We start from the raw sequence: 16,033 nt of genomic DNA, 5'->3' as shown, positions 1-16,033 counted from the left end.
TAGCAGACTCGCATGAAAAAACACAATGCAGAATTTAAACTTCTTCTTCCACATCCTGGACTTTTTAGTTACACAAACCAGTACATTGTCCTTTCTCTGCCATGCGCAACAGAAAGAATCCTGACTAATGCACCGTCTCAGGGGGAGTGGTGAGGGAGGCCGAGGTCACACAGGAGCACGGGCTGGCTCATCCCTGGGGTTCTGAATAGCCTACCCTCTTCCAGGGCCCATGGCCCCTCCAGACATTTTCAAAGATCATTGGGCATCAGCCCTGACCTAACATTGATTCCCGGATCTCTGGGTTGCCAGTAGGACCCACTGGTTAGAGTGGGAGTGTGTGGGGTTGGGAGCAAATGGAGATCTGAACCTGAGTCCACCTCACAAAAGGCCCAGTGAAGCCCCAACCCTGCCCTGCAGTCATTCTCCTAGTTCTTGAGGTGGAGCTGGAACCCATAGCTCCGGCAGCTCCTGGTCCCCACCCAGGTCCCCGCCCTGTTTGGACAAAGAGCTTTTTTCACAGGAAGGGCCTCATGTGAGTGCATGGATTCTCCCTCTCCATCTAAACAAAATAAAAGGTCTGCTGTTTCCCTGGGACAGTTACATCTGTCGGTGAAACCATTTACAATTTGAAATATACACATACTGCCCCACTTCTTTTGACCATAGCCTTGAAGAATGGCAGTAGATCATCACATGGTTCTTTAGTGACAACCATTCGTGCATCTGTGGCTCCAGATCTGCTCAGATCACACATGTGCACACAGTTCCCTGCGTGGCTGCCTCCCCTCAGCATTGTCTGCTGCCATCTGGTTGAACCATCCGTTCTTGGCAGTGACACCCTCTGGCCACTGCAGAGCCAGGTGTGGCTGTGACCTCCCCCTCATCTCTCTTCTCCTTCCTTCCCTTGCTGGATGCACATTCCTTACCGCTCCTCGGATGCCGCGGTGGAGAGCACTGGCTCAGCGCAGTGGGATGGTGGGGTCCCTGGTCTCAGTCAATACATCCAGGTGGTTTTCGCTGTGACAGTACTCTCCACTACTCTCTAAATGTGGAAGTGAGGGAGAAGCAGAGTTCACTGTAAATAACCGTGCTGTGAGCCAGAGAAAAAACTCACACTAAAAGCACTAAAATCATTGTTGACTTCTGACTTGAGGTTTTCTCCCAGTCTGTACAGAGAACTTTCAAGAACAGCTGAACCCTACCAGCGCTTCCGTCAGCAAGGGCCTGTTTATGCAGGCTCTCAGTACACCCTCTCGACACTGGGAGGAACAAAACCCTCTCCTGAACCCTCTCGCTCTCTTCTCCGGCTCCCCCTACCTGTGTCTTATAAATGCTTTCCTTCCCTCCTCGGGCTCCCCCGTACAAGCTGTCAGTTGTGCAGTTCTGTCTGGTTTCACTCCGGGTGAGAAGGGACTGGGATGGAGATGGGGGCTTTTGGTTGGGAGAATCTCAGGAAAGACTTTTCCCACCACCAATAGCAACCTTTTCCTGGCACCTGGCTGTGTGTCATTATGCCCAAAGAGCTGCTGTCTCTTTGGTCGGGGGTCACCTGGTCACATGCCCTTTTTGTCGCTCTGGTCTCTGTATGGCCCATGCTTCAGGAAGGCTGATGTGTGCCCAGAGGGACCCTTGTCCTACCACAGTTGTCACTTCATTCTCAGAGTGATTTCCACAATTTCCCCCTGACTTTCAGATGGGATTCCAAACTTCAGGACAGCTCAGGCCTCATCAATCTTCATTTCTTTGTGCCATAAATCTGCAAGCTTGGCAGTCATGGTGAGGTTGCACTCTGGAGTTCGAGAAGAATGATTTAATCCAAGATGCTGCCAAGTACCACCCACTAGTTAAAAATCCCAGACAAGCCCCTGTCTTTAACACCCAAGTGACTGGACTTCCTGGAGCCATCACTTCCTCTGCCCTCTGCTAGACTGGAAGTTGGTCTCTATACACCATGAAATCCCCCTCAAATACAAACCCAACTCCCATGTGACCAGAAGTTTCTTGGAGTGCTGGAAGAGGAAGGTGTATGACCCACTGCACAGCAGAATCGCCTCGGATCCAAGCTCCCTCAGCACCTCTCCTCAAGGCAGAACCCACACTCACTCCTTCTCCCCCAACCCAGCCTCATTTCAGCCTTTCCCAGCCTTTCTGCATATCAAATACCACCAGTCTGAACACACCACTCAGAGAAGCCAGTCAAAGGATGCTTTGCAAAACAAAAGCCCAGTCCTTAGTTAAGCAACTAAACTAGCCAAATGTTCCTCCAGGGAGTGTGCCCCTGGGAGGCTCCAGTTTATCCCACCACTCCACATTCAAAAGTTAGAAAAAGCCAAAACACGTCTGTGTTAAACTGGCTCCTACTTTTTAAAATGCAATTTCCACTCTTGTCCCCAACCCATCTTTCTGCCCCTATTCTCAATGTGTGAAGTTATGAAAGCAGATTGAAGAGTAAGGACAGAATCCCTCTTTCACCAACATTCTGAACGCCATTTTTTTTTTAACTAAACCATCTTCTAACCTAGCACCACCCAAGAGAACTTTCTGTGGTGATGGAAATGTTCTGTTGATGCACAGTCCAATATGGTAGCCACTGGCCCATGTGGCCACTGAGCACTTGGAATGTGGCTAGGGTAACTGAGAAATTAAAATTTTAATTTTATTTAATTCTAATTTAAATAGCCACATGCAACTGTGGCTACCATATTAGGCAGCACAACTCTAGCCTAATTCCACCATGACAATGAGGGCCATTCTATGAAACTGTCAAAGAAAGTTTGAAATCAAATTGATTGTAGGGCAATGCTCAGGATGTTGACTAGTTTATGTGTTGTCCTCTCACTAGGAAAATCTTTTCTCAGGTCTAAGGACCCGAAAAGCCAAAGCTGCTCTTAAACAGTTAGTCTTGTTTTGTTTTTAATCTTAAAGACACTATGAATTGCATACTCAATTTGTTTCCTTTTTTCCTTTGGCTAACAGGGAGCTCAGCCAAATTTAGAGCCCACCCCTACCTTATGTACACCTGAATACTAATATCACCCTCAGTTCCATTTATCCATTTATTTCTTTTCTATCCAATTGTCTTGTGTGTGTGTATGTGTGTACTGTTAAATGATTTTTAGTAAGTTTACAAAGTTGTGTAACTGACACTACAAAATATTTCCGTCACCTCAAGAAAGAACCCTCATGCTCATTTCTAGTCACTCTGCATTCCCAGAGGCAACCACCAATCTACTTTGTTTCTGTAGATTTGCTTTTTCTGGACATTTTCTATAAATGGAATCATGCAATATGTGATCTTTTGTGTTTGACTTCTTTCACTGAGCATGTTTTTGAAGTTCATCTGTAGACTCTGTTAGTACTTTATTCCTTTTTATTGCCAATAGTGTTCTACTGTGTGGATATACTATATTCTGTTTATCCATCTCCAGTTGATAAACATTTGAGTTGTTTCTACTTTTTAGCTATTATGGCTACTGCTGCTATGAACCAGTCATTAAGATTTACAAATAATCTCTTCTAATCTGTGACTTGTTTTCACTTTCTTAATGGTATTTTTTGAATTGAAAAGTTCTTAATTTTTGCAAAGTCCAGTTTATCATTTTTTTCTTATATTGCTTGTGCTTTTCCTTTCATATCTAAAACTCTTCTTAACCCAAGTTCCTGAAGATTTACTCCTATGTCTCTCCTAAGAGTTTTATAGTTTTAGCTCCTACGTTTAGGTCTATGACCCATTTTGAGTTAATTTTTAAGTATGGCATGAGATAAGAGTCTAAATTAATATTTTTGCTTATGGATATCCAATTGTCCCAGAACTATTTGTTGAGAAGAAAATCCTTTCCCCATTGAATTGCCTTGGCACCTTTGTCAAAAATCAATTGACCATAAATGTAAAGGTTTATTTCTGGGCTCTCAGTTCTGTTCCATTGATTTGTAGGTCTAGCCTCATGCCAATATCACAGTCTTGATTATTGTCCTTGTTTTGGGGGGTTTTTCGTACTCTTTAATTTTACTTAACAAGGAGAACAGGTCATCCTCTGTCTCTTTCCCCAAATTGATATTAGCTCTTGCAAGAATGTAATTGAGGCTTCCTAAAATCAAGCCATCAAATCCTCTCTTGTGAAAATCATTGAGAAGTCATTAAAGGGACTATGACCACGTTCTTATTCAAACAAATCCCAAAGGGGATCAAGAGAGGAACAGACATTCTACCCTTGCCACAGTAATCGGATTTACTGATTCCCAAGGAAGAGGGAAGACACGATGCTAATTATGAGGCAGTTAAGGAATTATTTCCTTTCTCAATATGGCTTAAGAATGTACTAGACCTAAGAAGCAAAGTCTCTGAGCTATGGGTACGAATGTATTTGTTTAGTAACTTCAATATTTAAGGAAACTTGTAAGGCTATTGAATATTGAAAAGAAAGCCCCTGAAGAAAAGAAACCCACCTTGAAGGCTGGGATGTAGAATGCCAATGCCCTTCCCTACAGAGATAATCTTTGGGAGGAGGTACCACTTCAAGCATTACTGATAACCTGGTGAAGCCTGCAGACATGATTTACGAGTTATCTTGGGGAACTGAATGGGGGAAGGGAAGGGACTCAAGGAGCTAGACCCCCATCCTGGTGGGGAAGGAAGGGATTTTTCTGAAAGTGAGTTACAAGGGGGAGGTGATGAAAGTTGCATGCAGTCCAGAGAAAACCTGTATAAAGGAGGGCAGGAGAGTGAAGTTAGCGTTTGATTCTCAACATACTTTTCTCTTGGATCTCTTGAAAGTACTAGTTATTACCCAGCTGTGATGTTCTCTTTCTGCATTGTAACTCCCCTTTTAAGCTCCCCTGCCCTGCATTAAAGCAAGTTACATATGGCAGCCCAGCCTCATATGATGGTCTTGGGGAGAAAAAAAGGTGCCGTGGTGAAGGAGTAGGGGGCTTGCTCCACCTCTCACCTCTTTGCAGGGGTTCCTAGAATCAAAATTTTCTTGAATTATCTACATACCAAGCTCCAGGCAGTGACTGGCATTATGAGACATGATCCTCTGCAAAACTTAAAAGAACGTTTAAAATGGTGGACCAGCTTCCAAATGAACAACTCAAAGGAGGTCCACGATTGAACCTTCTACTTCTCTGTTTATGTTAGATGAAACCTACCTCCTAAAGGAGGGTTTGGGGAGAGGGGAACATCTATGCAACATTTTTAAAGGCCTTTATTTATTCACGAATATATGAAGAGTCCTACTACGTACCAGGTGTCTTATATCACATGTTTTTAATAAGTCACCCAAGTCCTTTCAGAAAGAAGGTAGGGTAGAGAAAGAGAAAAAAACACCCAATAAATCTTGGTTGAATCAATGAATTTCAAGAGCCAGATGGCATAAGCCATAAGTGAGCAGGAATCTTTCCATGAGGCTGAAGGCATTATGATCCAGGAGGGAGTTTCATGTGCGAGGAAGGCTCTGCCCCTCCCTCCTTACTCTGCAGTTGTGGAGGACAGTGGCTCCCTGGAGACAGTTGCTGGGTCCTCAGAAGGAAGGACCTCAGAAGGCTCCAGGGGAAGGCTGGGGAGGGAGCAATGGGACGTTGGATCAGGGGAGAGGAAGTGCAGAAGGAGGCTGATGGATGATGACCCTCATTCAGACAGTAGCTCGGGATTACCAGGATGTGAGGCCCAGCGGGATGTGCTTTCCAGTGGTCCTCCAAACTGAGGCTATCAGAGGCTTGATTATGCTAATTCTAATAATCATCAAATAGCTTCTATTTTCAAGAACTTGCAATGTGAAGCTCAGATGAAGCTCTTTACAAACACAAAATACAAAATTTTATATCATTCTTACAATGCTGCAAAGTCAGTAGTATCCCCTTTTTACAGAAGAGGAAATTGAGGCTTAGAGAAGACAAGTAATTTGTCTAAGACCAGACAGCTAATAAATGCCACAGGTATAATTCAGACCAGATCTGTATGTCTCTAAATGCCAGGCTGCCCCTAGCAGTTGGTCTATCCTGACTGGGGCCAGTGCGGCCCTTGGCATCCAGTGGCATTTGAGGTGTATAGGGAGCCCTTGGAGACCTGGAGGTGCCCATGACATACACCTGTGCAGCTCCAAGTCCCCACTACACTTCTGAATCCCAGTGCCCACTTGGCCTGGGGCCCCCATGGACTCCACCCACCTTTCACTGCAGGAGGCCCAAGGAGATGTGTATGTATAATCTCATGTGAAAGAAACAGGACTCTATAAGAATGTCCAACAAACAACCATGACTTGGGTCAGGAAAGGCTGCCCCAAGGAAGTGATGTTTGAGCCAAAAGTGAAAAGTGAACCAAAAGGTCAAGTGATGGAGTAGGAAAGTCTTCCAGAAGGAATGTTCGAGGCCTGGGGATTGGGAAAAGTGGAGGCACATGTGTGTTTGAGGAATTGAAAGGAAGCCTGTGCAGCCGGAGGGCACTGAGCTGGGGGGAGTGTGATGCTGGATGATGCTGAGAGACAGGCGGGGGGGGGGGGGGGGGCATTTAGTACCTGTTAGTAGTTGGCTCTTTATCTCAGGAGCATCGGGAAGTCATTAGAAGGTTTTAAAAGGGGAGTGAGTGACATGATAAGACTGGAGAAGGACAGGGCAGATGCAGTGAGATCACTTGGGAGCCCCGTAGGAGTCCAGATAAGAGGACACAGTAGCTTGGACTGGTGAGGTATCCATAGAGATGAAGTGAAGAGGGTAGAGTAGAGAGATGCTTTGGAGATGCTTCAAACCAACAAGATTTGATGATGGTTCCCAGGATTCTGGCATGCCTATTAGATAGACAATGGAGCTATCCACCAAGAGAGAGAGAACACTGGGAAGGTAAGAGAGTTGAGGCCATAAGTTAAATTTCAGAGATGTTAGGGATAAGGTGCCTTTGAGAGATGGAGGTAGAGATGTTGACGAGGCCACTAGCTAGGCTCCTGCCATCAGGAGCTTAGACAAGAAGTTCTCCAGGCTGGAGACATAAAGGTGTGAATTATCAGCAGATGGATGGTAATGGAATCTGTAGCATGGATGAGATCACCTGGGAGGGTCCACAATGAGAGGGCAAAAGGCCTAGGAATGAGCTGGAGGAACACAAGCATTTAATGGAAAAGGGTGACCTTGCAAAGGAGACTCAGAAAGAAACCAGGGAGTTGAGACAAACCAGGGGAGTATCAAGGGAGTCAAAGAAGCTGGTGTTTTAGGAATGCAGTCATCGAAAGGTCTAAGAAGATGAATACTGAAAAAAAAATGCCCTTCCAATTTTGAGACATGGAGGTCCTAGCTCAATGTTTCCAGGACATTGTGGGAGGCGAAAGCCCTACTTGAATGGTGGGGTGAACAGTAAAGGCCAGCAGTGGGGCAGGGAACTGGAGTTAAAGTTGCAGGGGCAGGTTGGTGGGAGGGGTCCAGGTGAGAGGGTGGGATGGAGTGCTCAGAGAGGGAGGGGATAACGGATAGAGAGGCAGGAGGCGCTAGAGAGTCAAGGATGGGCAGGAGCCCTGGCCTGGGAGGGTGGAGGGGAGTTTTCTCGGATATAGCAGGAGCGGGGGCAGATGCAGAGAGATGTGTGAGTGTGTTAGTGGGAAAACAAGGGAGTTCCTCTCAGGGGCTCTAATCCTCTGTCAGGGAGCGGGCCAGGTCACATCTGAAGGGAGGAGGAAATGGGCTGCTTGGAGGATTAAAGAGAATGGAGAAAGGGCTAAATTGGGAGTTTGAGATTTGCAGATACTAACTACTATATATAAAATAGATAAATGACAAGTTTCTACTGTGTAGCACAGGGAACCATATTCAATATCTTGTAGTAACCTATGGTGAAGAAGAATATGAGAACGAATGTGTGTATGTTCCTGTGTGACTGAAGTACTGTGCTGTACGCCAGAAGTTGACACAACATTGTAAACTGGCTGTACTTCAATAAAAATATATTTTAAAAAAAGAGAGAGGGAATGGGGAAGGCAGGAGACAGTTGTTGCAGAGAGCGGGGAGAGAGCCGTCGAGGGCCCACACACAGTCAATGGCCATGATTTATGGAACATCCCTCTGACCCATGGAGTCACTTGGCTGCTTGAGTGCAGCTCAGGAAGGCAGATAGGAGGGCTCATCCGGAGCTGGGGATCTGCCAGACAGATATGATCAAAAGGCAGAGAGAGGCAGAGGGGCCTGGGGTATTGACAAGAGTGTTATTAAAATGTTAGGCCTTGGCATTGAAGTCGGACAAGAAGAAAAGCGAAGGAAGGAGAGAGCGGATGCATTAGGAGAGCATGAAAGGTCCACGTCAGAGAGGTCTGAGGAGCCGGCACAGTTACCTCGAGGTCACCCAAGTAAGGTGGGGGCAGAAGGACAAGGCCCAGCGTGGGACTGTAAGAGTGGGTGGCCCCGTGGCCTGTGGATGGGGATGTGATGAGGTCAGGAGCTGGTCTGCCTGTGTGCACGGGCCCCGAAGGACAGGAAGTCACAAAGGCCACCGAGAACAAGAACAGCCGCTGGATTGGGCAGAAGGGAGGTGAACAGTCATTCTGTCAAGAGTGATTTCAGCGGAGCGTTGATCCTGAAAGCTGCATTGTAGTGGGCTGAGCAGGCCCAGGAGACCAGGGAGCAGACGCTTCATATATAAATAGCTCTTTGGTTTGCTGTGAAGAACAAGGAAATGCGTCGTCTCTTCCACTTTGGACGGGCCTGTAGGGTCAAGGGAGGGGACTTTTTAGGATGAGCATGACTACAAGTCCATACGAATGATATAAGAAAGAGGATGCAGGTGGGGTCAGCCCCTGCCCTGGCGAGGCACATCCTCCTTGGAACCAGGAGGGAGACAGAGAGGAAGGAGTGGACGTGGGTGGGTTTAGTCGTAAGTGGATGATGGAGTCCTCCTCTGGTGGCTTCTGTTTTCTCAGAGAAGCTTGAGGGGACGTCAGCAGCAGAGTGTTCTACTGAGAAATTAACTCCTGTCTCATTCACTCCCCCCCTCCGCCCCCCTGCAAAGTGACTCATCAGGAAGGAGTGAAAGGCATTAGCCAGGCTTTTGTGTTCTAAGGCCTGGGCCTTTTTCCTCCCACCCCACACCTGAGAAGGTAAACATTGTTTTGTGGTGCTGGTGTCTGAGTTCCTTCTGACAGGCTAAGAGGGAGAACATGACTGTGTCTCAGAGAGTTGATTCTCCAGCGTGGAAGAGAGGGGCAGGAGGCCGGGCATGCCCCATCCCACCCTGACATCGTGTGAGAGTGAAAACACCAAGAACAAAGGGCTGCCACTTTGAGGGTCTACGGGAGAGGCCCCCTTAAAGAGCCAGGCTGGGGGGAGTGGCCCTGCAGAGGGGGGACAAAGAGCGGAAGCCCCATGGCAGGGGCGGCTCATGTCTGCTACAGCAGCGCTGGCCTTTCCCTGCAAAGGGGAGCACAGACTGAGCATCTCTGGGCTGTGCAAGCCCCTGGCATTCCTGGACCGTTGGAGGGAGCTGAAGGGGAGCTATGAGTGATGCAGAATTCTCACTGATCTTGTGGGTAGCGACTCAAGCTGAATTTAATTTGATTTAGGCCAACTAAGGGATGACTAAGAGACGGATTTACGTCATGAGTTTGAGCAGAGTGTCCAGTGGGCCCAGGACCTGGACAAAGGGTGAGCAGTGAGTAGGAGCTGACATCTGGCTCCCCTTGCCCTGCCCCCTAGGGCTGGAGCAAGGCAGACACAGCTCAACCACGTGGTCGCACTCGGCCTTCACAGATGAGCACAAGGACGTCCCTCCCTGCCAGGCCCTGAAGCAGGGCAGAGGGTCAACTCCACATGGACCCTGTGTTCCGAGTTTGGCAGTCTGGACACAGCCTTCACTCTTCTCCTCCCACGGCTCTCATGCATTCACAGGCCCAGCCACCTGAGGCTCTTGTCTGTGTGGCCCCAGGGCCTGGGCCTCTGGTCCCTTTACCTCGGCCTTTTGTCCAGCCCCAGGTGCTGGGCTCACTGAGATCTGGGCAGGCTGCTCTCAGCCATCCTCATTCCCCACCTTGGCAAATGCTTGACCACACGTGGTATGGAAAGATGAATGAGCAAGGGGCTAGAGACCAACGGGTTGAGGTTCTGAGAACCCTGTGTCCCCATTGGGGGTTGGCACAGCCTTGAGTGGGTCTGCTGGCTTTAACGACACAAATGCTAGACCTCTGGCCCACAGGCCTTGCAAGGATTAGGTTCATAGACCAGGCAGCACTGGGCAGAGAGAACTGGGCTGCCAGAGCGGCAGACCCACTGAGGCCGAGGCTGCAGGCACACAGGCCAGCAAACACCACAAGCCTTTCTTCAGGGCATGCCAGGGCGACAGAAGCCCCAGGTGTTGACGAGCTCTGATACTTGGTCAGGGAGCTTCTCCCCAATTACTTATGCCTAATGATCCCTGAGCACAGATGGGGAAAATCTACCTTTTTATTCCTTTAACAAAGAGGTATTGAGCACTTTTTCTGTGTCAGGCCCCTATGCTGGCCACTGCGACATGACAATAGACAAGGCAGGTCCATCCCTCCTGCTCTGCCCTCAAGGAAGCCACAGTCTGTAGGGTGGGAGGGCAAACACAGATACTAATGGTGGTGACACCCAGTGCTTAGAGTTTTGGCAGGCAAGTCCCTAACCCAGCCAAGGGTTAGGGATGGCTCCCTGCAGGAAGTGATGGTTCTAAACAGGTACCCTTGGTTCCAGAGTACCAAACCCACTCAGGATAGAGCAAGTTTTAAGGGGTAATTTTTATGACTATGTGTGAGAGATTTTATGCCCAACTTAGTTTTGTGTGAACCCAAAAGTCAGAAGCTCTCTGTCTCTGTCTCTTTCTCATCTTCCCCCTCCCCTCTTCCTTCTCCCTCCCCTACTTCTGCCCACCTCCCTCTGGGGTGATCTCCAGTCTTTTTCTATTTTTCAAGTTTTTATGGTTGCGTTGGATGAGGGTGCAGGAGAGAAGGTGCCTGTTTCTGGCTCAGTGACTGAGTGAATGAGGTGGCACTGCCTGAGATGGGGACTGCTGGAGGCCAGCAGATCTGGGATAGGAGAGACTGAATTCAGTGTACCTGAGGGACATCCAGGGAGTGGTCCAGAGAAGGCTCCTGGATATATGGGTCCTAAGCTCAGAAGAGAGGCTCAGACCGGACATAGAGATTTGGAAGTTATCAGCATTTGGTTGGTGCTGGTGGAGATGATCCAGGGACAAGAGGTAGAGCAAGAGAAGGAATGGCCTCGGATAGACCCCTGGAGGAGGAAGAGAAGATAAAGAGAAGAAGATAAAGAAGAGAAAGGGTAGCCAGCGAGGAGAGTGTAGGCCGTTGAAGCCAAGGGGAAGAAATGTTTTCACAGGTCAGCAATGAGCAGGCATCTTTAGCCAAAAAAATATACTTTTTTTTATATTTAGAAGAAAACCCCCCAAAACCTAAACCCGCCCCAAATTCTGAAAAACATGCCAAAATGTCTAAAAATGCATAAAACTTGCAATACCTCTTCCACAATACACCAAAATCACCAATAGGTAAAAAGCCACTAACTGGGAATGTTCATTCTTGATCTGTTTGTCGTATGGAATCCGGATCTAATTGTTTGCCCAGAATCACCGGAACCAGTCCCATACCCTTCTCACACACCAGGGGGCGCACACGCACCGTTTCTAAATCCAAGTCCAGGGCAAAAGCAGGCAGTGAATTAGATGAGAACCAGAACTCCATCCCTCAGCCCAGATCCCTAGACCCTACCTCTACCCCTGCCCTGTGCATTACACTATGATCCCTGAATCCAGGTGCCCCAACAATCCCCAAACTTGCTTTATTTCTCACTTAACCCCCAGACTGACAGAGGTATCACAGAGACCCCAGAAGATCAGAGACCCCATAGGGGTCCTCACCTGACCTAGGGCAGAATAGGTAGCCTCCCCATCTTTCATGAGGGGGGCAGGCAGGGGAGGGCTAGTGTGGCATGGACCAGAAGGGTAGGCCTGGGGCCAGAGGCTTTGGTCTTAAGATTTGGAGCTCACCAAGTTCCTATGAGTTAGGACTTGGAATAAATCTTCAGGTAATTTACTGGTTTAGCCCGAAATTTATAGGGTCAGCATTTGAGTTTGATATGAGGAGTCAGAAACTCAATACCAAGGTTGATATCAGGTTCGTGGGACATTATCAAGTTTTGAACTCAAGGGCCAATTCAGGACATGATTCAAGTTCACAGTTAGAATTGGTATAAATATTGGAGTGTTCCAGCCTTGGGTTGGGGTTGACATCAGGTCAGAAAAGTCAGGAGTGAGTATGGGGATGAAGTGGATTTGTGTGGAGTCTCATTCATCTTGCGTGCCAAGATTATCATTAGAGATGGGTCAAGTAAGCGTCTTACATGGCCCCCCAAATGGATGAGATTTGAGTTCAGTATTTGTATTAAGGTCCTTTTCTGATGACCTAGCCCCAGTTTGAAAAATGTGTTGGTGTTGACCTGAGATTGGGAGTGCGATATTAGAGTTTTATGTAAGGCTTGGGATTCAGAACAGAGTGCTGGGATCCATAGCAAGGGAGCTGTCTTTAGAGTTCATATAGGGATCGGGACTCAGTATTGGTACTGGAATCCATTTAAGGACCAGGGTTGGTGCTAGGGGTGACTCTAGTCAGAATTGGTATTTGAGGTCAACTAGGGGTTCAGATTAAAATTACTACTTGAGCCAATATCCGGGTAGATTTGGGTGTTTGGACTTACTATTCAGTTTGGAGCTGGGTCTGGGCTCAATATCAGGTTCAGATCTGTATGGCGAGGAAACGGGGTCCTGTATCAGGTTCATCTTTGGACTGGGAGCCACTAACAGGATATGGACTTCGTATGGGAGTTAGGGTCTGTCGAAGCTCATTATTAGGGTTCCGGTTTAATATTGGAGTCCCGGTGGATTTAGACTCAGGCTTGGGTTGTGGCCTCGCTGGGCCTACGCGGCTCTGTCGCTCTACAAGCGAGAGTGCACGAGGGGAGGGGCGGCGGCGGGGACGCGCACGGCAGGGGCAGGGGCGCGGGCGCGAGCGGGGGCGCGCGGCTAGAGCTGGCGCGGGAGCGGCGGCGGCGGCAGAGGCGGCGGCTCCAGCTCCGGCTCCGGCTCGGGTGGCTGTGGCGGGAGTGGGATCCTGTGGCGGTGGCGGCGGCGGCAGAAGAGGAGCAGAAGCAGCGGCCCCAGCGGCTTGGGGGGACATGCGGACCGACGGCCCCTGTATAGGCGGTGAGTGACCCCCGGGCCCCCCTCCAGTTCCCTCTGCATCCGTCCTTCCCCGCTCCCCCCGCCCTCTCCCCGCGTCCGCCGAGTGGAGCTGGGGGCGGTCCCGGGGGGCTGGGGGCGCCGCTTAGGCCGGGCCGCGCCCCCACCTGCCGCGCCCGCCGCCTCGGCTAAGCCCCCCCCTCAGCCTGGCGGCTCCTCCCCGCGTTACCCCGCGGCAGACGCTCCCCCCAACCCGCCACCGGCTGGCTAGCTCCCCGGTGCCCCTCGCCGCTTTCCCCTTCCTCCCCCTCTCCCTCTTCTCCCCGCCGCACCTGAGCCGCAGCCCGCGCCCCCCCAGCGCAAAGTTTTCCTTTCGCATCCATGCTCCCCCCACCTCGGTCCCGCCTCGTCTCCCCCCACCCCCGGCGCGGACGCGCTCCGGGGGCGGCCCTCCACCTCCCACGGCCACCCCAGCGCCGGGCGGGTCCAGGCCGCGCCCCCGCCCCCGCCGCACAGGCGCCCCCTCCCAGCAGGCGGGGGATCCGCAGCCGCCGCGCCCCCATCTCGCTCGCGGCCCCGGCCCACGTGCGGTCCCGGGGTGCGCTGGGCGCGAGTTTGAAACCCCCCACCCTTCTTGGTCGCCGGCGCGGGCTGGGGGGAGGGCTGGGCCGGGCTGGGCTATACCCGCCCCTACCCGGGTACAACGACCCGAAGGCCCTGGGGCGACCTGTCCCGGGAGGACGTGTCCACTCGGACCCGCTCCGGAAAGTTCACTCAGTCTGTGCCCCGCGTCCCGTCCCGTGCTGCTGTGCCCCGGCCCTCATCGCCGTGCCCACGTTTCGGTCTCAGCTTCTTTCTCCGTTTCCCTCTGTCTAGGTCTCTCTCTGTGCCCTTCATCGTCTCTGTATCTCTATCTCCCAGTGTAACTGCCTCCCTGTCTCACCCCCCCACCCCCACCCCGCCTCGGAATCCCCGGGTGTCTCAGCTGTATGCAGCTCCCTCCCTCCCTGGGTCTCTCTGTTCTTTCTCCCGGGTCTCTGTGCTCTTTCCCGTGTCTCTGTGTTCTTTCTCCTGGGGCTCCGTGTTCTTTCCCTGGGTCTTTCCGTGCTTCCTCCCCCGTGTCTGAGTCTTCCTTCCTGGGTCTATGTCGTGTCTCTCGCTGGTCTCTTGGTGTCTCTGTCTCCCACTGACTGGAGTCTCTGCGGCCCCTCTGCTCAGCCGGCCTCTCCGTTTCTCTGGAATGCTGCCCCTCTGGTTCTTCCACCCCAGAGTGGGGGAGGGGCTAACTTTTCTCCCCTTTTCCACTCACCCCCAACCCCTCCAGTGTAGGGCCCCGAATTGGAGAACGTTGCGGGGTGGGAGCCTGGTACCTGTCTGAGCTGTGGAATGGAAGGGAGCCTGCCTGCCCAAGGTTGGGGGGGGCGGGCTCTGGATTCCCCTGGGGGCAGCTAGGCAGGCCTGGGAGGCTGGACTGCTGAGTGTTGGGGGATGGCTCCTGAACAGACAGGGGCAGAGATCCAGAATGACTGGGCGTGGAATCTGGCCACAGAATCCAAGGAAGTGCGTTGGGGTGGGAGGCCTGGAAAAGGATCCAGGGGTGGTACTTCCAGGGGGATCCTCAATGGTGAGGGATCCCCTGGGAAGGAAAGGGATCTGCTAAGGGATCCTTTGAGAGACATCTGAGATCCGATGGGATCCAGAGCAGGGTTCTGACAGGAAATCTCAGGACATTGTATGCTTGGCTCCTTATTAACTTGCTTCAGGGAGCAAAAAAATTCCTGTTTTTCATTGGTTGTCTGAATGAGCCTGGGGCTTCAAGAAGAAGCAGGTGTAACTCCCCAAGCACAGCCCCCTACATCCACAGCCCCAGGCACAGGCCACACTCAGCTCACCCCCCCCCCCCCCCCATCCACTTGTCTCCAAATGAGCTCACACTTGCACACTGGGGCCTGCACAGTCACCAGAGCTCCACCAAATCTGCTGGGCTTGCACACCCATGCACCAGTCTGTGTGCTTGCTTGTGCTTTCACTGCACCCCTGTGCACAGCCCCAGGGAGGGTGTGTGCACACTCACAGTCTTGTGCATTCTTGTGCACACACTTTCTTGCACATTTCTGCTTGCTCAGTTTCCCCATGTCATTTGAAATGTCTCTACTTGTTTTCTTTTCCACTTGCTCTTCCTCTTCCTCCTTTTTTTCCTTTAACAAGGAAATTGTTTTAATATAATTCCTTCCACCCTTGTCCCCCCTGCAACTCCTGACCTCCCCTCTGGTCAGCCTTGTGCACATGTTGAGGGTGGGTGTGGTGTCCAGGGCTTTGAAGAGAGGAGGCTGGATCTGGGTGCTGGTGGAGCAGTTGCGGGGTGGGGCATTGCAGTAAGAGTAGACTGGCTACTTTTCTTAGGAGTTATACTGGTATGCCACAGAATGCTGGCTTTGGCTGTCTGTGCGCCCTCCACCTTATCCCATCAGTCCTAACTGTGGGAGTCCAGGATTGAGAGCCCTCAATGGAGGGGGGGGCATTCCCCTTCTACAGAGGCTATGACACACACTACAGTCCCTCCACTTTACAGTTTGAGACTTTGAGGAGATTCCCTCCTCCCTGAAAGTCTCAGTTTCACCCCCTGTAAAATGGGAGTGGTACTCCAATCCTGGCCAGGTCCCAAGGGTGTTGTGAAAATCTAAGGGAACTGTGTGGCAGTGTATCAGCAGGAGTGGCGGTTGCTTCCCGTGTGACTGACACTGCTGTGCTTGGGCCAAGCTTGCAGCCAGGGCCCTGCCCTTGAGAAGCTCATGGTCCCTGGGGGAGCATATTGCATCATGGGAATGCAGAGCAATTCAGTAACTTCTTATT

General features: G+C 50.7%; 1 protein-coding gene across 15 annotated transcripts in view; it reads left to right on the top strand.

Moving 5' to 3' along the window:
- PTPRF (protein tyrosine phosphatase receptor type F) overlaps window positions 1–16,033 on the top strand; it is a 143,485-nt gene that overhangs the window by 46,896 nt on the left and 80,556 nt on the right. For 10 of the 15 annotated variants that reach the window (XM_031464972.2, XM_031464969.2, XM_031464977.2 and 7 more), the window contains exon 1: window positions 13,071–13,204. The exons of 1 other annotated variant lie outside the window; for it this stretch is intronic. The gene's annotated coding sequence lies outside the window, so the exon portion shown is untranslated. Of the gene's footprint in view, window positions 1–13,057; window positions 13,205–16,033 lie in introns of those variants that run through there. 4 more of the 15 variants (XM_064493663.1, XM_031464979.2, XM_064493662.1 and 1 more) reach the window with 2 other exon arrangements.

Source organism: Camelus dromedarius, chromosome 14, assembly GCF_036321535.1.
Source record: "Camelus dromedarius isolate mCamDro1 chromosome 14, mCamDro1.pat, whole genome shotgun sequence".
NCBI classification, from domain to species: Eukaryota; Metazoa; Chordata; class Mammalia; order Artiodactyla; family Camelidae; genus Camelus; species Camelus dromedarius.
Note: the sequence above shows the minus strand (reverse complement) of the source record. Positions and strands in the feature narration are given on the sequence as shown.